Genomic DNA, 22,427 nt, shown 5'->3' with positions numbered 1-22,427 from the left:
GAGTCCTGTCAGATGTGTGACGTGCTCATCTGCCATAGGCATCAGGACAGAGGCTTGCCGGCTCACTGATACCTCAGAGCCCTGGGCAGGGACCTGAGGGAATGGCTCAGTCCCTTCTCTTAATGCTGGTGTGACATGGAGACCCAACTGGTTTCCAGCCAGGTAGCTGTACCAGATGTATGCTGTGGAAGCCAGCGCACGGTTCCCAGGCCCAGCGGCCTCCTCATTCACCACTAAGTGGACACCTGTGCTGTTCCGGGTAGCCACAGAGAAGGAAAAGTATGTGGTGAGTTGCCTGCCTAGGAGCCTGTTAGGTGAGTACAGATAGACCGAGAGTTACATTGGCTTAGACCACGGAGAGCCCCTCGCAGCTTCTCCTTCCCTAGGTGTGATCTGGACAAGATCCTCCTCCAGACATCTGTTTCCTTGGGGAGGGGGGTGTTTCTGGGCTCCTGGGCTATGCCCTCCCACCTTCCTAAGGCTCCTCCGCAGTGTCAGTCCCCTAGCTGATGTGCCCTTCTGAGTACCCCATCTGTGCTGAGAACCTCAAGATCCAGCAGACCCACTATGAATGTCCTGCCCTTCCCCTAGGCTGGACTCCCTTCACTCAGATGTCAAATACAAACCATAACTGTGAGCCTGCGTCCTTCCCTTCCCGCACTCCTGCCACACCTGGCCTTAGCTCATCTGCTGTCTGGACTCTGTTCCAGGAAACCTAGAATGAATGTGCAGAGGGAAATGGGATGCCCTCACTGGCAAAGTTTGGGACCCTAGAGGATGGATGGGTGTCTCAGGCATGCTGCTGAAGTGAAGCAGAGGGGAAAGCTTATTGGGCAGAAAAAACCCAAGCATCGCAAAGTGGCTGACCCTTCTTTTCTATATGCTTTATTAATAAATAATGAGAAGTAGCTCGTCTGGCATGTCCATTTTCCATTGGTGTAAAGTTGGCCAAAAATATATATAGAGAGAATTATTGTGCTCTGGGAAATACGTATGTGAAAGGAAAAAGTTAATGGCAAACTGAGTCCCCGTCACAAAGCAAATCGCATCCATTGCAGAGAGTACTAAATGCAGTTTCAAGGTGTAACAACACAGTCCGTATTCTGAGAAACTTCCTTGCTTTCTTTTTAAAAACACATGTTTAAAACTTAATAATACAGTAAGCACCATGCACCAAGTGCCTAGATAGTCATGGGCCCTGACCTGGACACTCTTATATTTAATTCATTTGTAAGCTTAAAATGCCACTAGCAGCAGCACATTGCAGACCCAGAAATGGAAAGAAGTTGCCCATGGGTCAGGTAGCTCTTGTCATTGTGAATCCAGGCCAACCAAGCTCAGAAAATGGACTCTGGAGCCTGGGCTCCTCATAGAGCCCCTAGGAAGGCTCTTCTGTCTCTCTTCATGCTCAGGAATTATGTCACTCAGTTAGACTTAGGCAACCACATCCTTAGAGCTTCCCCTTCCGGATCTCTTCCCTGCAGACTGCTCGGAGTTCTTTCTCCCATGGTCAGCTGACCTGTCCACACACCTTCTGCCACCCATTGCCCATGAGGAGAGGAGGTGTTCCCAGCTCCAACTAGTGACCCCCATTGCCCTGTCTCCTGACCCTCCTCATTCCTTACTCCCTTCCCCAAACACACGTGCCTCACCCCATGCAAATGACCACAGATGTAAGAACCCAGAATCCTGAGGGCCAGGTTCTCACTCTGAGCATCTCCCACTTGCTATTCTTGGCTGTATTTTTTGTTGGTGTGTTTTGTGTTTTGAGACAGGGGCTCAATGTATAACCCAGGATGACTTAGAGCTCACTGTAATCCTCCTGTATCTACCCCAGAGTGCTGGGATTGTGGGTTGGCACGGCCACACCTGCTTCCTGGTTAATTCCTAGATGCTCTCCTTGCTGGGTGCTCTGCTCAGGCCTCTGGGTTGGAGCTCCTTAGGCCTGGGTCTATGCCTTCAGCAGCTCTGTTAGTTGTTTGCAGGTCTGTCCCCTCAGAGACCAGTTGTGACCTCTCTGTGAACCCCCTGGCATCCAGCAGGGCTGAGAAGAAAGAAATCAAAGAGTGGATGCACTCCGAGGAGAGAAAGCCCTGTGACTTGGGCGAAAGGTCCCTATTTGTAGCAGATGCCAGCCTCCGTTACCCAGCCAGTTCTGGAGCAGGCCCTGTGGAAGCCCTTCTTACTGCCAGTCCAAGGGGATGATGGGAAGGTGGCTGGCACTGTATAGCACAGGTGACTAAGTCCAAAGAGGTTACTCAGAGGCCCACAGCAGGAAAGAGGCTGGACTTGGATTTGAAACCGAGTTCTCTGACTGTAGAAAGGAACCTTGAGGCTCCCAGAGCCTGAACTCAGCTGCCCAGGGTGTCTCTGGGAACCAGATAGCCTGGGAAGGACCAGAACGCTTGGAAGTTGCAAGAGCAGGCTGGGCTGCCCCCCAACTGCCTGCAAAGTATTTGTATTTCCTTCTGCAATCAGCCGTGACATCCTGAGTGAGCAGACACAGGTCCCTTGCTCTCAACTGTGGCATGGTCATTTGAGACCCTCGGAGCATGAACAGTATGACATGTACTGATAGGCCCATCTGAGAAACCACGCTATGTGTCAAGGCTGGGTGCAGCCAAGCAGCTCCTTTGGGAATAGAGGTCCGGGTGCCCTGGGAACCCACTCTGCTGCAGGTGGGATCATGTAGGAAGTGACACCTGTGGAAGCTAGTCTGCCCCAGCCTGTGCCCCATTCTGGCAGAAGATGAAAGAGCCCTGTGCTAAGATAACTCTTAAGCTGTGGCCATGCCTCTGATCAGAGGGAGGGTGGGGCAACCTTCAGAGGCCCCTCCACATGTCTGTGAAAGAGTTTTTAGTTGGATATTGTCATAGAAGTACCACATAACATGTACCCTCTACACATACATACTCAAGAAGTCTCATGATCTGAAATAAGGGAGGTCAGCAGGTGCTTGAAGGGTGACCAAATGAAGCTGGGGTGTTTGCTTGACTGCATTCCTCCTACAGGGTGTATGTGTGTCTCTACATGTGTGTATGTGTGTGTGTCCACATGTATGTGTGTGTCTTTGTGTATCTCTGTATGTGTCTGCGTGTGTGTGTCTGTGTCTGCGTGTGTGTACCTGCATGTGTATGTATGTGTGACTGTGTATCTTTATATGTGGTTGTGCATGTGTGTGTATCTACCTGTGTGTGTGTGTGTGTATCTCTGTGAGCATGTCTCTGTGTGTATATCTGTGTCTTTGAGTGTGTCCTATGTGTGTATCTGCATGTGTATGTATCCGTGTGTGACTTGTATCTGTGTGTGTGAGTATGTGTGTGCATACTTGTGTTTTGCCTAGGAATGAGCCCAAGGTTTTAACCACTGAGCAACATCCCTAGCCCTCTTTTGAAAATTACATTAAAAAATCTTTTTAAAGTTTGTGTGTGAATGTGCGCTCACACATGCATGCCACAGCATACGTGTCAGAGGACAACTTTGAGGAGTCGGTTCTCTTCCACCATCCGGGGATCTGGCCATTGAGCTCAGTTTGCCAGACCCACACAAGCAAGCATATCTCTGTGTTGCAAGGCTCCCAGCCCTCTTTTCACTTTTCCATTTTGGACATGGTCTTGACAAGTTGCCCAGACTGCCTTGAACTTGCTCAACAGACCACTCAGGTCTTTAACTTAGAACCCTCCTGCCTCAGTCTTGGATTACAGACTTGTGCCACCACACTGAGCTATCAACAGACTGCTTTTAAGGGAAATATCTTTGGTTTTGTTTTGTGAGAGAGGGTTTCATGTAGTCTAGGCTGGCCTTGAACCTGCTATGTCTCTAAAGCCAGCTGTGTCTTTGCAAACTTCCTCAGCCTCTCAAATGCTGGAGTAACAAGCCCGTACTGCCACACCTGGCTTTCCCACTCTGTATAGGCCGGTCATGTCTTAGACCACAAGCCTGGTTGTGAATTTGTTAAACCCCAGGCACTTCCTGTTTGCTCTGGATATGCTCTGCCCCATGGGCTCTTGTCTGCCCATCTGCTGACTCCCTGACTGCTGGGAAGTGGGTGGTGGGATGCCTAGTCTAGATGCCTTAGTAGGGATGACCATGGCAGCTCTTATAAGGAAAACATTTAATTGAGGCTGGATTATAGTCTAAAGGTTTATCCATGATTATCATGGCGGGAAGCATGGCAGTGTACAAGCAGGCGTGGTGCTGGAGAAGTAGCTGAAAGTTCTACATCAGGATCTGCTTGCAACAGACAGAGAACTGGCTTGAGCTTCTGAGACCTCAAGCCCACCCCCACAGTGACACCAAGTATTCAAACACATGAGTCTGTGGGGGGCCCATACCTATTCGAACCACCACATGGCCCAACTTACAGTGTGATGTATTCTCTTAAAAATACCCTGTCTTGGGCTCCCAATGGAGAAGCTAGAGAAAGTACCCAAGGAGCTAAAGGGATCTGCAACCCTATTGTTGGAACAACATGATGTACTAACCAGAACCCCGGAGCTCTTGTCTCTAGCTACATATGTATGGAAAGATGGCCTAGTTGGCCATCACTGGAAAGAGAGGCCCATTGGACTTGCAAACTTTATATGCCCCAATATAGGGGAATGCCAGGGCCAAAAGAATGGGAATGGGTGGGTAGGGAAGTGGGGGGCGCTATGGGGGACTTTTGGGATAGCATTGGAAATGTAACTGAGGAAAATATGTAATAAAAATATTAAAAATTTAAAAATTAAAAAAAAAATACCCTGTCTTGCAAGCCTCTATGGGTATCCTGTGGCCAAAATGATTATGTTACCACAAGTCCAAGTACTTCCCAGGTCCAGAGAGGATGCTGTTGTCTCCCACAGTCTAGGACCAGGCTGTAGCTTGTCTTGCTGTTTTAGGGCCTAAAGAATTGGGACCCTATTGCCCAGCAGCAGAGTAGGCTAGAGGTTAGAACTAGAAAGAGCCTGAAAACAAACACCTGCAAAGGAACTGATGTCCAAGGACAGAAAGGACATGCCCTGCTTGAGTCACACAGCAGGACTGGACAGAACAGAAGACCACAAGCCTGGTTGTGAATTTGCTAAACCCCAGACACTTCCTGTTTGCTCTGGATATGCTCTGCCCGGTGGGCTCTTGTCTGCCCATCTGCTGACTCCCTGACTGCTGGGAAGTGGGTGGTGGGATGCCTAGTCTAGAACTGTGTTCCACCCAGTGGTGTCAGTCATCCATCACTAGTAACTAGATGCCACAGCTTGTGCTGTGCTGTCTGTCCCACAGAGGCAATGAACAGGGATGGGAATTGGATCTTTAATCTGTGCTCTATTCAGAGAGCCTGCAACTAGAGAAGGCAGCAGATTAACATCTTTGCCAGCAGGCTTAATAGGGAGCTAGGAGCAGGAGTCGGAGAGAAGGCAGACAGTCATTCCAGAACTGGGCCTTGCTGCTCTGGGGAGGTGGTTAGACACAGTTCTGAGACTTAGGATATTCACTGTCACCCCTTAAGTTCTCTGCATAGCCACCAGGTTTGTGCACTTTGAAAACACAGAGTCTAGTTAGTGCCTGCCAGTATCAACCTTGGATTCCTCCAGGAGTATGAAGACTGGTGTAGGGGAGGGGAGTTAACAGAGAACAAACAAACCGTTAAGTGTGTGTGTGTGTGTGTGAAGGTCCCAGTAAGTGGACTGTCCAAGTCAGTTTTTCAAGGATCCCTCCCCAGTAATCACCATGCTAAGCCACACCTCCCAAAGATCCCCTCCCCGCCCCCCCACCTTCTAATAGTGCCAGGCTGAGGACCGAGCCTTTGAAATTGCCACCAGACCTGAATCATAGCCACTCTGGAGCCCACCAACCTCCTAATGAGCAGAGATGTGGCTGCTGCTATTTCCTCGACTGCCGTCCTTCCTACTCTCCAGCTGTATCCCACCCCCAGATGAAGCCGAGTGTTCCGAGTGGTAGCCACTCACATGGAAGAACACCCAGGCTGTGAAATTTCCACAGGCAGTCCTGCGGCATTTCTGACCTGAGAAATGGTTCACTCATTTCTAACTCTTAAGACTGCTTCCCCAGTGTTCCATTCTCAAGCCAAGTTCAGCTGGGATTTAGGAAGAGTCTCAGACATATCACTTAGGGACTGGGGAAAGGTAAGAGTCCCTGTGGCCCTTGGACCATAGGGAAGAAAACTGATGTAGCAACATGGTGTTGAGGGAAAGGTGTTTAGATGAGAGATATGGGCTCATGGTTGTCCTGAAGATGTCTCTCTCTCTCTCTCTCTCTCTCTCTCTCACACACACACACACACACACACACACACAGAGAGAGAGAGAGAGAGAGAGAGAGAGAGAGAGAGAGAGACTCACTGTGTCCAATTCTTGGGGGAATTAAGAAAGAACACAGATAACAACCCCGTGAAGGGGTTTGCAAGTGAAATCTGCCCCATTGCATTCTGCCCAGACTACAGTTCCCCAAATGCCTAGGGCCAGTGGGTGGGGCTGAAAATGTCAACTCTCCAACCCTGTGGTTGAATTTCCTGCCTATCAACATACCCTCCCACATCAGCACGTGAGCATAATAAGGCTCAGGTGTGTTTGGAAGAGCTTGCTGTGAAAGTTAAACTCTGCTCCTCTTGCCCTTCTCAGAGGAATTCCAGAGTCTGGACAGTCCCTTTAGGGACAAAAGAATAAGGCAAAATGCACACATCTTATATGTCACCTTTCTTCAGGACAGTAGACCTGGACCAGAGTCCTAGATCTGGAACCTAGGAAGCAGCTGAGCTGCTATGTCCTCTGACCAAGGTTGAGATCATGGCTATGGTCTAAAGGGGTGTAGGGCAGAGGTCATGAAGGTAGTGGCTTGATGTTCCTGCCTTGCTGTCTTGCTGACTGGGCCCCAAGGTGGTGTTTGTGCAACACAGTTGCACTTGTGAGGTTCAACTTTGACCTTTTCTTTTCCTAGTGCCTGCTAGCCAAACAGTCTGCCACCCAGCTACATCCCAGCCACAACTGTGACCTTTTGAGTGGGACCTTGCCCTTGCCCCTGAGTTGGGAGTATTGACTGCCAACTTCGCTGCCCTCTGTCTCTCCCATAACTGAGGACCTGGATCCAGCCTGGCAGCCAGAACCACACAGAACACAGCCAGGGAGCTTATCTTGTTAGGGAGCCTGGGGAGCAGGTGGCCTCAGCACTGAAGAGGATGTTGGTGCTTTATGTGGTCTTTCCAGAAGCTGTGGGCTTCAGAGAACTCAAAAATGTCTAGCTGACCACTCCATCCAACATTTGGAGTCTGGAGAGGGAGAGCGGAAAAGGCATGACTGAGTGGCCTCCCTCCCACACGACCCTCATAGCAGCACCACGCATCAGTTTTGACTTTCCCCCAAGTGGTGGAGGAGGAGGAGGAAGGTCTGTTTTTTTTTTTGGTTTTTTTTTTTTTTTTGGTTTTTCGAGACAGGGTTTCTCTGTATAGCCCTGGCTGTCCTGGAACTCACTTTGTAGACCAGGCTGGCCTCGAACTCAGAAATCCGCCTGCCTCTGCCTCCCGAGTGCTGGGATTAAAGGCGTGCGCCACCACCACCCGGCGAGGAGGAAGGTCTGAATGGCTGCCATCTCAGGCTTCTTGGAATGGGGAAAAAATCTGCTGTGGGGAGGTTCTGGGTTCTGTTCTGTGCATGACTTCTGGATACCAATTGTGCCCCTATACTGGGCTCCCAGGCCCCCAGAGTAGAAATAGGTAGGGGCAGGAAAGTGGGAGAGCATGGTAGATTGGAACATAGTGGTGTGAGGCAGATGGGCTGCACCTTTATACCAAGAGGGTGGTACCCTTTACCTCCTGCCAATAGAACCCTAGGTGGGGAGCCTTGCCCAGCTGCCCTGGGTGATGAGCTCTGGATACCACCATGTCACAGGTTTCTCTAGCCTCTTGGCAGCCCCTGGGAACAGCAGCCCATGTCCCTAGCTTCCCCTTGCTGCTGTTTGTATGTATGGGCAGGGGCATGCCCTAGAACACAGTACCATTCCCCTGCTCGGGTGTCCAAGTGGCTCACTGCTGCTATGGCTGAATGGGTTAGCATTGTTAAGGGTCTAGAATCCATGAGACAAGTAAGTGCCTGTGTGCAAATCCATAATGAAGCTGCTACTGGGAGTGAGGGTCCTCTGCAGAGCCCCAGGGCTCCAGGGACTGTTGGAGAACCTTCAGAACTTAACTCCTCAGCCTGGCATTTTAGACCTCGGGCCTCTTGATGTCATGCTGTCTTGTCTGGTCTCAGCATCCTATATGTCTCTACCACATGCCCCTCCTTCCAAACTGCCTTTTGACTCTAACCACACTCATGACCCTGTTCTCCCTTCTTGATGTCTCTCTGACCCACCCTACCTCAGCACTCAGAAGTCCCCAAACCTGATGTCCCTGTTATGCCATGTTTCCTTTTCTCCGTGTGGGCTGCTGGCGCTAAAGCCAGGCACTCCCGTGAAGACTCCCACCTTTTAGCAGGTTATTTATGTACTTGTCTGGCCTTCTTCCTGTTAGCCAGCAAATTCCTTAAGGGCAGGTCTCTCCCTTCTGTATCCCTCTCTCTCCAGCAGTTCCCAGCAGGGTCTCTGAAGAGCTGAGCTGGATAAATATTTATTTGGTGCATGTCTGTGAGAGTCAGCTACAAACCCTAATATTTCACAAGGAGCTCCAAGCCAGCTGCTCCATAAAAGCTCGGCCTGTGAGAAGTTGGTGACAGTAGACCAGCCTTGGCAGAGGCAGAGGAAGCACAGAGAGGTGGGTACCAGCCGCTCAGAGGACAGGGCCCAGCTCACTCCTGGGAAGAGAGCAGGGAAAGCCCCAGGGAAGATGCACCATCTGCAAGAAGAACAAAAAAATGAATGTGGAAGCCCAGCTCAGCAGACAGAGGAAGCAAGTGCATGTCCTAGAGACCTGGGAGTGGCTGGGAGGGCTCAGGAGTGTGGGCTAGGGAGAGGACAGAAGATGGGTAGCAACCGACCAACACTACGGGGCACTGAGGGACTACTGAGGTATTTAGGACTGTTGGCCAGGGAGCAGAAAGTCAGCACCATGCAAGGAGGAGAGAGCTGCAGGGAGGCAGAAGCCTGTGGGCTCCGGGGGAAGGGCTTTCCTCCTCTATGGACCAGTCTTTGTGTCTGTAAAGTGGACAGTTAAAACGGGAGAGGCTCAAAGCCACATTAGAGATGCTGAGACTATAGAAGCTTGCCACTGTCCATCTGCATGGTACCCAGAAAACCTGCTGCTGTAGGACTTGGCTTTGAGTGATACCTGGAGGGGGGGAAGAGCCAATCGGAAGGCCCTGTGAGGAGAGGAGTAAGCCAGCAGGGGTTTCTGGTGGGCCAGGGTGTATGGAAAGCATGCTGTACTGTATCCTCACATCCCTCTTCAACTGTGTACTGAGGGTTTTGTGAGCCTGTTCTGATTTGCTTTTCTGTTGCTGTGGTAAACACCAATACCAAAAGCAGCTTAGAAAAGAGTTCATTTCAGTTTCCACTTCCTGGCCATCAAGGACCATCACGGAGGGAAAACAGAGCGGGAAGTCAAGCAGGAACTCAAAGCAGAGTCCACAAAGGAACACTGCTTACTGCCTGACTCTCTGGCTCTGCCAGACTTTAAAGTAATTTAAATCCACCTTGCCTAGGGCTGGTGCCACCCACAGTGGGCTGGACCTTCCCACAGATTGTAATCAGTCAAAATAATCTCTCACTGACCTGGTCATAGGCTTATCTGATCTGGGCAATGCCTCAACTGAGACTCCCTCAGAAGACTTTACACAATGTTGAGCTAACTGCTCAAGCTAACTAGGACAGAAACCATTTTGCTGATGAAATTCAACAAGGAAGTGGCTGAAGTCTAATGCTATGATTTTCAATCATTCATGGGCAGATGATTCTCAGGAACTCCCATTCCCCTTCCTGCATGGAAAACTGGTCCAGACCACCTAGGGCCTAGCATGATGCATTCACTATATCTCCTGAAAAGACCTCTTTAGGCCATGCCCACTACCCTGTGGGAGAGAAGGAAGGGTTACTGGTCTACCTCATTCTGAGGGTGACCAACTGTTGGTCAGACCTGAGAAGCATCGAGTGTCAAGCCCATGATGGGCCCAGGCAATCTAGGACATCTTGGTTGGTGACCTTCCTCATTCTACCTTGTTACCTAGCAGGTAGCAAGGTCCCGTAGAGTTTCTTTCCCTTTCAGGTTACACACACTTGGGCTTTCTGTTCCAAGCATCATGGTCTCTAGCTTCTGGTGACTTGGTCCAAGCTGGGAGCTCATTAATACACTTGGAAAATGGTGAACTTGGGACTAAGGTAGGGACACCAGCCTAGACAGAGTCCAGGGTGAGGGACAATTGGAGGAAAGGGGATCGGAGGACTCAAAGGGTTTCTCCTTCCTCCCACTGTGGTGTTCCCTAGCCGTCCTTGGCTTCTCTGCACCCCCTCCTTGCCAGAGCCCCTACAGAGTCCCACCAGAGCTAGGCTGGCCAGTCCCCACTCTCTACTGCCTCTCTAGAACCTTAGAGCATCTCCAGTCTGCAGTTACAATGAAGACCAGTCTCATCCCTCAGTATCACTGTCGTGACCCCCAGTTTGTGCATGTGCAAGGAAGCCCCTGGGGAAATGGCTGACAGGGCCTCCCTCCAGCTGTGTGTCCTTTGAGCCTCCCACTCTGAACTTTTCCTGCAAAACTAAGGATGCTGTTATTTTCCCCAGGAGTTACAGTGAGAGCCAGTGGCATAGCCCAGTCCCTAGCACTCCAAATGCTACTCTGAAGGTTAGCTGGATTCTTGTGTATACTATATCCCTGCACAAACAGGGCCCTGCTATTTGCTCTAATTCTTATCTTTGTTCCACCCTCATCAACAGGCTAGAGGGGTGACTTGTCTCCCCCCCCCCCAGCTTTTCTCACAGGGATCACCCCTACTCCATCAGGCATTCTAGCATATAGGTGTCCTCCCCTCCCCCCTCTCCCTCTCCCTCTCCCTCTCTCCACACACACACACACACACACACACACACACACACACACACACACTCTTTCCTTTTCTGTTGTTCGGGGCTAATTGTTTATTAGAAGATGCATGCCGGCAGCCCACGCTGGTGGGGGGCTCAGCTTGCTCCGCTATAATTAGGATAATGCACATTAGTCATTTAGCATAACTCTCTGCGCACTGCGCCCTCCCCCGCCCTCCCCCGCAGACTCAGCTCCAGCCCAGGGATGCAGCTTTGCACAGGTACTGGCCTTCTTCTTAGTCCTCCTCCTTCCTGGGCTCCCTTCTCCCTCTCCTCACAGCAGCCTCTGTACCTCCCTCCCTCCACCTCCCTCCCTCCCTCCCTCCCTCCCTCCCTCCCTCCCTCGGGCCTTCCCTCCAGCTTCCTCTTAGTCTGTCTTATTTCAGGTTCTTTCCCTCCCCAGACCCTGCCTAGCCTGCTGGGTTAGGTAGGTGGGTTCCAGAGCAAGTTTGAAGCCCGTGGCTGTGGCGGATAGGCTCACCCCTCTCTCAGTCAGTCTCTCCCACACTGACCTTGCTGCTTGTGTGTGCCCCCTTCCTGGTTGGCCAAGACAGGCCTTTTGTCTCCAAAGGTCCTTCAGTGCCACATGCCTGTGGCTGGTTTCATCCCTGTGGTAGGTGGCTTTTGTCAACAACCTAGACGTAATTAGGAAGAAGGCATCTCTACTGAGGAATTGCCTCCATCTGATCGGCCTGTAGACAAACTTGTGGGGTCATTTTCTTGGTTAATGACTGATGTGGGAGGGTCAGTGCGGATGATCTGGATTATAAAAGAATGCTAACTGAGCAAGCCAGTTAGCAGTGTTCTCTCATAGCCCGAGCTTCATTCAGTCCCTGCCTGCCTCCAAGTTCCTGCCTTGGTTTTAGTCCTCCTCTGGCGATGGACTAAAATCCTTTCTTCCCCAAGTTGTTTTTGGTTACTGTGTTTTATCACAGCCTGCCTCAGACACTCACCATCTTCCCCAGCCATTCATGCTTACTTCAAATGCTAGAAACCTGGCCTTGCATGAGGCTCAGTCGTTGGCTAGTACAAAAGGGATCTCATGTAGTGAAGGCTGGCCAGGAAGATTTCCATGACATGGGTACTGGCCTAGACAGGGGCTGCAGGTAGTAGGGACACTTAGGGACAAAGGGCAAGGCCCCTAAGTCTGAAGGAGTCCTTTCATCTCTAGATGTATACTGACTAACCGACCCCAGGCCCAAGACTATGACCCGTTGACCTCACTTCCTCCATCCCTGCCCATTTCCTTTATCACAGAAGGGCCCTTGAATAGGAACTCATGGCCTTGGACCTTACACAATAGCAGCTCCAGGGCAGACTTGCTGGGCTAGAAACACAAAGCCTCTTGTCTTCGTGAGCCTCTGGAGGCAATCCTGGGGTCACAGATGCAGACAGACTGGCAGACATAGGCTCTCAATACACAGACAGACAGAGGTAGGCAAAGTCACTGCACTTGCAAAGGAAGACTCTTTTCCATGCAGCTGTTAACACACCCCCACCAGCTCTTCAGACTTCTTTCCAGGACCCTGAGCCTCTGGGGTCCCTGACTTGGGACTCTGTAGCCCAGGGACAGCTACCTGGATTGTACCTTAAGTAAGTCACAAGGTACTTACACCACATGCCAGCTTCCCTTTCTTATTCTTTCCTGTCCCCAACGCTCCACGAAAGGTTCTCCCAGAACCCCACTACAGCAGAGACTAGAAGAGACAACAGACTAACCAACTCCCAGGATCAGAGGAGAGAGCCTTTCAGTCTGGTGGTGAAGTTCCAGGTTGGCAGGCAGAGACCCAGAAAGTGCTAGTTCTAGTATTGTGTGGCTGTGTACTGTGAGCAAGTCTCTACTCACTGGGCCTTGGCTTCCCCAAATCAGCATCAGATAGCTGATTCTACTTTACAAGGGCTGTCTCTACAGCAGCTTTGTGGGCCCCTGGTCACCTTTCCTTGGGTACCTGGTCCTCTTCCTGGCTCTTAGAAACACTCACTCCCTACGCCCTGTCAGGACTGCCCCAGTAGCCTTCACTCTAAGGAGCAGTTGATTCTTGCTGGTGGAGACTTATGGGTAAAAAGCAAAAGGAGTAACCAGTTCAGGACTGATGAGCCAAGAGAAGCCATAGCAAGGAGCCTGGCAAGAGTCCTGAGACTATGCACATATGTTTGTAGGCACAGCTTCCCAGGACCACCTCATTCATCTACTCATTCATTCATTCATTCACTCATCCATCCATCTGCTTATTCATTCATTCACTCGTTCATTCATTCATTTCTATAGTGCTCCATTGAGCAAGAAACTGGTATAAGACTTTGTGCTTGGTACCAGGAATCAAGGAAAAAGCTGAGTCTGCCCAAAGCAGAAAACAAACCTCACTGTCAGCACAGGAGCACTAGTGCTGGGGTTCCACATGGGAGGGAGGGCATTCAGTAGTTGGTCTTGGAGCCTGAGTCCTGACCCTTGAGACCACGTGGGGATGCAGTTAATAGAGATGATAATCACACTCAAATATCAAGCCAGGCTGGGGACACCATGTGAGCAATCCTTCATTAGAATATTAGAAGCATCCTCCTGAAAAAGGTGCCACTCTCACTCCATTTTATAGAGTGGGAAGGATCTCAAGGTGGAGTGCAGAGCCCCCTACTCGGGGCCACACAGCTGACAACTGCAGAGACCACTGTCCACAGCCCCCCTGACATATGCCCTCTTCTTGACGCCCTTTTAGTGGAGAGATGGGTGCTCCCCAGCCGATGGGCGGTGGTTCCTGAAAAGGCCAGCGCAGCAGAGAGCAGAACCTGTCATCCATCCCCCCAACCCAGGACACTCTGAAGCACTGGGTTCTTGCCAGCGTGGGGTAGGGGGTCAGGAATGGTAGTCTTTGAGGCCACCTGCAGATTTAGGGGTGCAGGGAGGCTACTGATGCGATGCATCTGGGGGCTCTGAGATGCTGGAAGCTTCGGCAGCCTTTCTTTCTCCATGCACCCCAGCCTGTATGGAACACACCTCTAGGGATGGCATCTTTGCACCACTCACAAACATCCAGAAGCAGCCCTGTGCTAGTCACTGGGTGGGTAAGCAAAGCTGGAGTTACTTTGTTCCTGGGCTTGAGCAGATCTTTACTCCAGACACAAAGAAACCATGCCTGGGAGGAGGGGACCCAGCTGTCATTGCTTTTATCTCACTGAGCTCTACTTTGGAATGAGCCTCCTTGGCTCACCCTTGTGGCAAGTGCATCAGGACTTACCTCCAGAGAGAGGATTGGCCCTGACATAGGTCACACAGCAGGCCACTGGCAGGACCTCCTGGCTGGCTGCTAGGGCCCCAACAGCTGGTACTCCTCCCAGCCTCTGGGCCTCTTGGGACCCTGCATTATGATACCTGTCACCTCTTAACTTCTCCCAATTAACCTAACAGAAGTTGACAGAATGCTTGCCATTGGCTAAATAGTGCTCTAAGTACGGAGGAAACAGAGTCGGTCAGCTTTTCCTTCCTCTCAAGCTAAGTAACCAATGAATGTCAATGAATAAATGCAGGAAGAAATGTGTGTGTGGACCAGCTCCATCCCTAAGGACACCAATTTATTTAAGACAGCTTTGTGAAACAGACTATGACTCTCATTTTACAGATGTAAGAAGTGGAGGCTCAGAGAAGTTAAGCAACTTGCCAAAGGTCACACAGCTGGAAGTGTCAGAGTCGTTACATAACTATGAGTTTGCACAGCACCGAAGTTACACACGTTCTTTTCCCCTTCCTTTTTGTAAGTCCTCTAGAACAGCTTCTACCACTTTTCTTCATTTAAAAAAGGGGTATCTATTATTTTCTTTTCAATTTTATAAACCACGTGTGTTCATTGTAAACTGCTGGGAAATACATCAAAGAATAAAAAAGTAAAAGAAATGGCATCACCCATAACTCCTCCTAGGATGACACACTGTGCCTCGACACATCCCCTTTCTGGTCCATTTACATCTGCCGACAAACCTCACATTCCTGGTCAGCTTTTCTCATCTTGAGCATTTTCTCTGAGTAACAGCCCCTTTGCAAACATCACACACACACACACACACACACACACACACACGATCCAGGTATCTATTTCCATACATTTGTGTTTCTAACTCAACCCTCCTTTCAGACATTTTAAGTTGACGTTCCTTCTTTTTGGCTGCAAGCCTCTTTCTGCGTTAGTCCTCATCATGGTCCTGCTTCTGACTGTCAAGGGAGGGTTTGCTAAGAAAAAGGATGTGAATAGTTTCAAGTCCTTTAAAGTGTGTGTGTGTGTGTGTGTGTGCATGATCATGTGTGTGTGGTATGTATGTTGTCTGTGTGTGTGATCATGTGCGTGCTTGTGTATGATTGTGTGTATGAGTATATGATCATGTGAGTATGTGTGCATGATTATGTGTGTTCATGATGTGTGTGTATAAATTGTATGTGTGTCTGTGTGTGATCATGTGTGTGCATATGTATGATTATGTGACTGTATATAAGTATATGACCAAGTTGTATATGATAATTTATATATAATGATTGGGGGTGTACATGTTTGCATGTGTGTGAGTGTGTGTGTGTGTGTACATGTTATTGAGGATTGAACCCAGTCCAGTGCCTTGCTTATGCTAAGCTGGTCTGTGAGTGGCATCCCCAGTCCCTTGATAACACATTTTGAGGCTAGAGTGTTGCTCAGTGACAGGCAGCTGCCTAACACACACTAGGCTCAGGCCCTTTGTTTCATCCTGAGCCCGGGAGGAGGAAGGGTCAGTACACATACTTTGGAATTGCTTCCTAGACAGTTTGTGTGGTTGACACTTCCTGTGGAGCAAGGCAGCAGCGCCTTTAACTCCTTGCAAACAGTGGATGCTGTTTATTTATTTACTTAATTTGCTGAAAGATCTTTCTCCAAAGCAAGGTTCTCCTCATAGCAGTCTGCGTGCGGAGACACTCCTTGCCATTGGTTATTTCCTTTTGCCTGCTGGGACATAGGTCACAGAGGGCAGAAAACCACATACCAAGCTAAACCCGCTGCTCAACCCAGAGAGAGCAGGTCTGGGCTCAATCCTCCCTTCGGACAGAGCTCTCTTCCACGCCAGCTTTACAGCATAGGGTTGGAGATAGGCACCAGGCTGAACCCTGAACATGGAACACATGGCCCCTAGGAAGCTCATCACCTGCCTCAGTACTGATTCTTGCCCCCTCTCATTTGTTCATCCATGCATGAATCCACTCACAGGTCTGACCGACAGGCTCTCTTTGGCATTTTAGACCAGGAACTGTGATGGGCTCTGGATATTTGTCATCATAAACTGTCATCTTTACTGCCCATAGACCATGAGAATCTGCCTCTTTGGTGCCCTTACCTTCTTTTTATTAAAAAAATCTGTGATGCCAACTACATGTATCCAGGGTGAGGGTGGACATAGACGTCCAGAACTCTCCTTTGGGATCCTAGCTTACTGGCCTGCCTGGGTCTCAAGGCTCTGCCTGTTCTTATTCTTCATTTTAACTCAGAAAACACACACACACACACACACACACACATACACACACACACACACACACACACACACACACATCTCCTAGCACACAGACCAGCACCCATGAGCACAGCTGGGCTCTACTGCCTCAAACTCACCAAGGCTTAATGACACTTTGTTTTTGAAAGTGATTAGTTTTAATTTAGGGACAATTAGAGGTAGAGGCAGGAGGCATCTGGTCCTGATTAGATGCAAGGAGGTAGCCAATGCCCCCAACCCTGAGCTTCCTGGAAGATTTATTTATGCATTCAATAAAGAAGAAAGGGTTAGCCTCTGTGTCCAAAGAGATGGTCATCCCATGTGCCTAACATCCCATGTGCCTAAGGTCAGTCTGAAATGAAGAGGGAGATAACTCCTACCTCCTCCTTGTTTGTGTCTCAGCATCATACAGGGGAGCGAGACAAGGAACGAGACATCTGTCAGGCATCCACTGGGAGCCTCACTGCACAAAGCCAGTCCAGGCCCTGTCTATTGTATCCTAGCTCAGATGCAAAGGCATATGCAGCAAAACACAGGCTCATGGGTGTGATGGTGGAAGTGGTTTGTGGTAACTCTATGCAGGCCAACTGGCATGTGATCCAGCATCCTCTGGTCCCAGGGAGATAATCACAGAAGTAGCTAATGTAAGAGTCCTTTGATCATCAGCTTGACAGTGGATCCAGAGCTGGAGCTACACAGAGTGATCAGAGAGAAGAAGAGCTTTGGGAACTGGGGCTTGCCAAGCCTGAGTAAAATGCATCCTTCCGAGCTGCCCACCCCATGTGCAAACCTTCCCTTGGGTCCTAGTAGATAGGATGCCCTTCCTGCAAAGCACTTGTCAGCATTTGTCATTCCTTCATCCTTCTAGTGGTGCAGAGGGTAGACCTGGACCAGCTCTTAGTAAAGATCCCTTTCGAGGGTCAGTCTGGAAAGGAGTTGGGGTGGCCCCAGGTGGCCATCATCCCATGTGCAAAAGCTGGACAGCCGCAGCCTGTTTTCTCCCTCCCTCACACGCTACAGTCCATTACTAAGAGGAAACAGGCTGTGAGGGGCAGAAACAGCCAGTTCTCAAGTCTTCATTGCCAGGGATACCATGATACGGTGTAGCAGGTGAGTGGCCTGGGCACCTGAGATGTCGTGACACAGTTCTAAAGGCAGACAAAGGAGATCCTGTGGGCAGAATCTAGTGCAGTGAGGGGCTCTTCCTGCTGGTCTCTCCTGTCTCATGTGATCTTGCCTCTGTGTGTGCGTGTACACGTGTGTATGCTGTCTCCTTACAAAGTCTCGTTACGACAATATCTGCCACACTGGCCCCACAGCTTCACAATACTTTAGAGCCTCTTGAGAGACCTGCTCTGCAAACAGCTGCATTCAATTTTGGTTGTAGGAACTAGGAGGATATAGTCGAGCTCATGACTCCATCAGAAGACAGACAAGACAGAATCACCTTGTGCTGAAGATAGCAACAAGGGAAAGAGTTCCATGTGGCCAGAGACCCAAAGCAGAAGGAAGCCACATGAAGGCAGAGTCAGGCACTGTAGCTGAAACAGTAGAGTCAAGTGTCATGCCAGAGAACTGCAGTGGGCAGCCTGCTGGGAATGCTGGGAGCTGCACCGGCATGGGTGGGCTTCTGCATTTGCATATATGTGTAAGGCAGGGACATGTGTGGGCTTTCAGGCTACTCTGGAGGTCATGGGCAGCTGGTATGTGTGGTCCCACCTGTCCTTACCACTGTCCTACCCCTAAAGCACCTGCCACTCTCCCACTACTGCATCTCTCTGTGGATCCCCTACCACTACCCAACATCTGTCTGTCTCCCAGCAACCTTCCAAAGCAGATACAGGGGTGTAAATGTATGCAGTCTCAGAACTCAGGAATCTGAGGCAGAAGGATCCCAAGTTCAAAGCCAGCCTGTGTTATACAGTGAGACCCTGTGTTAAATACTGTCTTTAGTTAAGGTTTTACTGCTGTGAACAGACACCATGACCAAGGCAACTATAAAAACAACATTTGGTTGGGGCTGGCTTATAGATTCAGAGATTCAGTCCAGTATCATCAAGGTACGAACATGACAGCATCCGGGCAGGCATGGTGCAGGCAGAGCTGCAAGTTCTACATCGTCTTCTGAAGAGTGCTAGTGGAAGATTGACTTCTAGGCAGCTAGGGTGAGGGTTTTATAGCCCACACCCACAGTGACATACCTACTCCATCAGGGCCACACCTTCTAATAGTGCCACTCCCTGGGCCAAGCATCTACAAACCATCACATTTCATTCCTTGGCCTCCATAGGTTTGTTCAAACATATGAGTCTTTGGGGGCCATACCTAAACAAACATAGCATAATGCAAAATACATTTAGTTCAATTTCAAAAGTCCCCATAATCTATAGCAGTCTCAACAATGTTAGAAAGTCCAAAGTTCAAAGTCTCTTCTGAGACTCATCCAATCACGTAACTGTAATCCCCAAAGCAAGATGGGAAACCAGCGGGGCAATCTCCAAACTCTGCATCTCCCTGTCTGATGTCAAAGTGATCTTCAGATCTGCAACTCTTTTTTTTTTTTCATCTTGCAACAAAGTTCTCTCTCTCGGGCTGGTTCCACTCCCTGTTAGCAGCTTCCCTTAGCAGATAGCCCATGGTTATGGCTTCTTGAACATCTTGGGGCCTCGAAGGCAACTTCAGTGTTACAGCTTCTTGTTCCAATGTCTAGGATCTACACATGATCTTCTAGGCTCTTCCAAATGGCTACTGTCACTTCTCCAGCTCTGCCCTCTGTAGCACTCTAAGCTCAGGTTGGTCCACTCCACTGCTGCTGCTGTTCTTGATGGTCATCCCATGGTACTGGCACCTCCGATACACTGGGGTCGTCTGCTGCAACTAAGCTTCACCAATAGCCTCTCCTGGGCTCTCTTCATGGTGCTAAGCCTCAAGTCCTTTGCATGACCCCTTCAGTCCTGCGCCATCACTGAGACTGCACCCTCACCAGTGGCCTTCTATGGCCTCTCACAGTGTCAAGCCTCAGCTGCTCTTCATGACCTATTAGTGCTTTCAAAACCAGGACCACCTGGGTGACTCTTACACATTACCAAGTACAACAGCTGTTGCCGGAGATACAACCTTGGCTCTCTCTGGAACACAGCTTCTTTATGCCCTCAGAAAACACTCCCAGAAGATGTCTCCTGAGTTACGCTGGTCACTAATTTCTTAGCTCCAGCTAACCAGCATCCATTGTCCCAGTAGTCACTTCTATTCTGGACTCTAAAGTCAGAGCCACATGGCTAAAGCTGCCAAGTTCTGCTGCTTGCTGAGGCTGGAACATGGCCCCCCTTGTTCTATTACATTACCGCCAGCTTTCTGTTTTCCAACTCCTTCACTGCCTAAGCTTGGGTGTCTTGGAACTTGTTCTGTAGACTGACTTTGAACTCAGAGATAAGCACTGGGATTTAAGATGTGGGCAATCAAGCCTGTATTTTAAGTTTTTGTTCACTGGAAATTGCTATGTTCTAGGTTGACCTAGAACTCAGAGATATGCTTGTCTTTGCCTCCTGGGATTAAAGGCTTATAACTACCATGCCTGGACCTAAACTTAGCTGGGTGATATCTTGCCCCAAGGTCACTACTCCCTTAATTCAATTTAATATCCTTGAACACAGGCTCCAGCTCCATTTTACTTCCTAGTGCCCCTTTAACACTCATATATGTTATATTTTTTCCTTTCTCAGCTTGTTTAAAATATTCTTCATGAGACTTAACCAGAGAACAAAGTCTCTGCTGGGTTTTTGTGAGACTTCCTTTGTCAGTGCAATTAACACAAATCTCTTTACCTTAGCCTCAGGTAGACTCTTCAGACAAGGGCAAAAGGCAGCCACATTCTTCACCAAAATACTGCAGAAACAGTCTCTAGGCCACAGACTGAAATTCTTCTCCTTGGGAACTTCTTGGACCAGATCTGCACAGTTCAAATTACTCTCAGCAACAAAGTCTTCCATATTCCTACTAGGATGGCTCATTAAACCCCATTTAAAACATTCCATGGCTTTCCAAATCCATATTCTTCGAAACAAAAATACCGTCAGGCCTATCTGATATCAACTTCCGTCTTAGTGAGGGTTTTACTGCTGTGAACAGATAACCACGACCAAGACAATTCATACAAGGACATTTAATTGGGGCTGGCTTACAGGTTCAGAGGTTCAGTCCTCTCATTAAAGTGGGAGCATGACAGCATCCAAGCAGGCATGGTGCAGACTGAGCTGAGATTTCTACATCTTCATCTGAAGGCTGCTAGCAGAATACCAGCTTCTAGGCAGCTAGGATAAGGGTCTTAAAGCCTACACCCACAGTAACACACATACTCCAACAGGACAACACCTTCTAATAGTGCCACTCCTTGGGCAGAGCATATTCAAACCATCACACACACACACACACACACACACACACACACACACGAGTGAAAGAGAGACAGATAGGCAGACAGACAGAGACAGACAGAGTACAGTATTTCTACTCCCCAGGTCTGTGCCTTGCTCCATGAAGTGCAGTATTTAGAGCTGTATTAAATCTCAGGTCTCCATGTATTTTGGCACATATACTGAGGCACTATCCACTGCCCCTGAAACCTGGGCCCCTGAAGTGACATCGTAGCTCCATCAGACCCACTTCCTGTAGTCTCCACTCTCCAACCACCAAAAAGAAAAAAAACCAAAAACCTCCCAGAGCCTCTCCTACTTCCCAAGGGAAACAAGAGCCTTTAGAGGCCAGGCAACTTCCTTCTGGGTGAAGACATGGGATCCGAGCCAGGGGCCGACCCTGTTCCACCACAGAGGAGACCTTAGGGCCCCAGCAGGATGCAGTGACTGCTTCTCTCCAGGGTGACAGGCGCTTCTGTGGGCCACCATGCCACAAACAGGAAAACAACAGTTCTCTGATCAACTTGAATGCTGGCAGTCCCCTTTTCAGCATAGTGTCCCTATCCACAGGTCACTGAAAGAGGATAAAAGCCACTAAGGCCCGGAGCCTGAAGCCCTCCCGGCTTCTCTTGGAGGCCTCCCCAACAAGAAGCTCATTACTGTTCAGAGAACTTCATCCTTTCAGCAAACATTGGTTGAAGGCCTACTATGTGCTGGCCATGCCCTACGTGCTTGAATAATGCAGGACACCTGTTGATGTCATTGTCCTGGCAGATCTAAGTTCTGGTGGGCAGGGACAGCAGATTTCTACACAGTACACCTAGATGCTGAGTGGCAGGCCTACGGGGGAACTAAATCAAGAAAGGCTCTCTGCTTCTCTGTGCTTGGGTTTGAGATACATGCAGTGCCCTACCCGGAACCCCCAAAAGGGGGGAAAAATCAAACAAACAAGCAACCAAAACCCCAAACAAACAAAAAGCAGTCTATGCTGCAATACCAGTGATTCCAGCACTCCAGAAATAGAGGCAGGAAAATCAAAGACTTCGGGGTCATCCCATGCTACATAGCAAGTTTGAGACCCTATTTGGAAAAGGGCGAGGAGGTGGGGGATGGAGCAAGTTACTCACAGGTACAGAAATGACTCAAAGCCCGCCGCGGCATAGGTGACAGTGCACAGAGCTGGGAGCCTGGAGCTCACTGCACAGCCTGTAGGCAGCTCAACAGGTTGGAGAGTAGCCTTCCCGGTGACTCTCTGTCTATGCTTCTTGCAGGCAGCAGGTCTGCTCTGCTGCTTTTTCTCTGCAGAGCTCAGCTTGTCTTGAGTCCTAGCAGCTCAACTTGTTTTTCCTCTGAGAGGGTGGCTTACCTTTGTTGTTTACTCTGCCAGGGAGGGGCTTAGAGAATCTGGTCCTGTCTCGGGGAATTGTGAAGCTACTTTTCCGTTGTTTACCTTCCTGCTGAAGGAGCTCCGAGGCAGGATGGAACTGTTTTGATCTAGGGACAACTAGTTAC

At 49.6% G+C, this 22,427-nt stretch overlaps 1 protein-coding gene across 1 annotated transcript in view; it reads left to right on the top strand.

The window, feature by feature from the left end:
- The window catches only part of Tmem132e (transmembrane protein 132E), a 58,826-nt gene that overhangs the window by 20,259 nt on the left and 16,140 nt on the right, over window positions 1–22,427 (top strand). The gene's annotated exons all lie outside the window — the stretch shown is intronic.

The sequence above is a fragment of the Mus caroli genome, unplaced genomic scaffold (assembly GCF_978045245.1).
Source record: "Mus caroli unplaced genomic scaffold, Mus_caroli_1 scaffold_13, whole genome shotgun sequence".
NCBI lineage: Eukaryota > Metazoa > Chordata > Mammalia > Rodentia > Muridae > Mus > Mus caroli.
The sequence above is the reverse complement of the archived record's forward strand: the minus strand, read 5'-3'. Positions and strand labels throughout refer to the sequence as shown.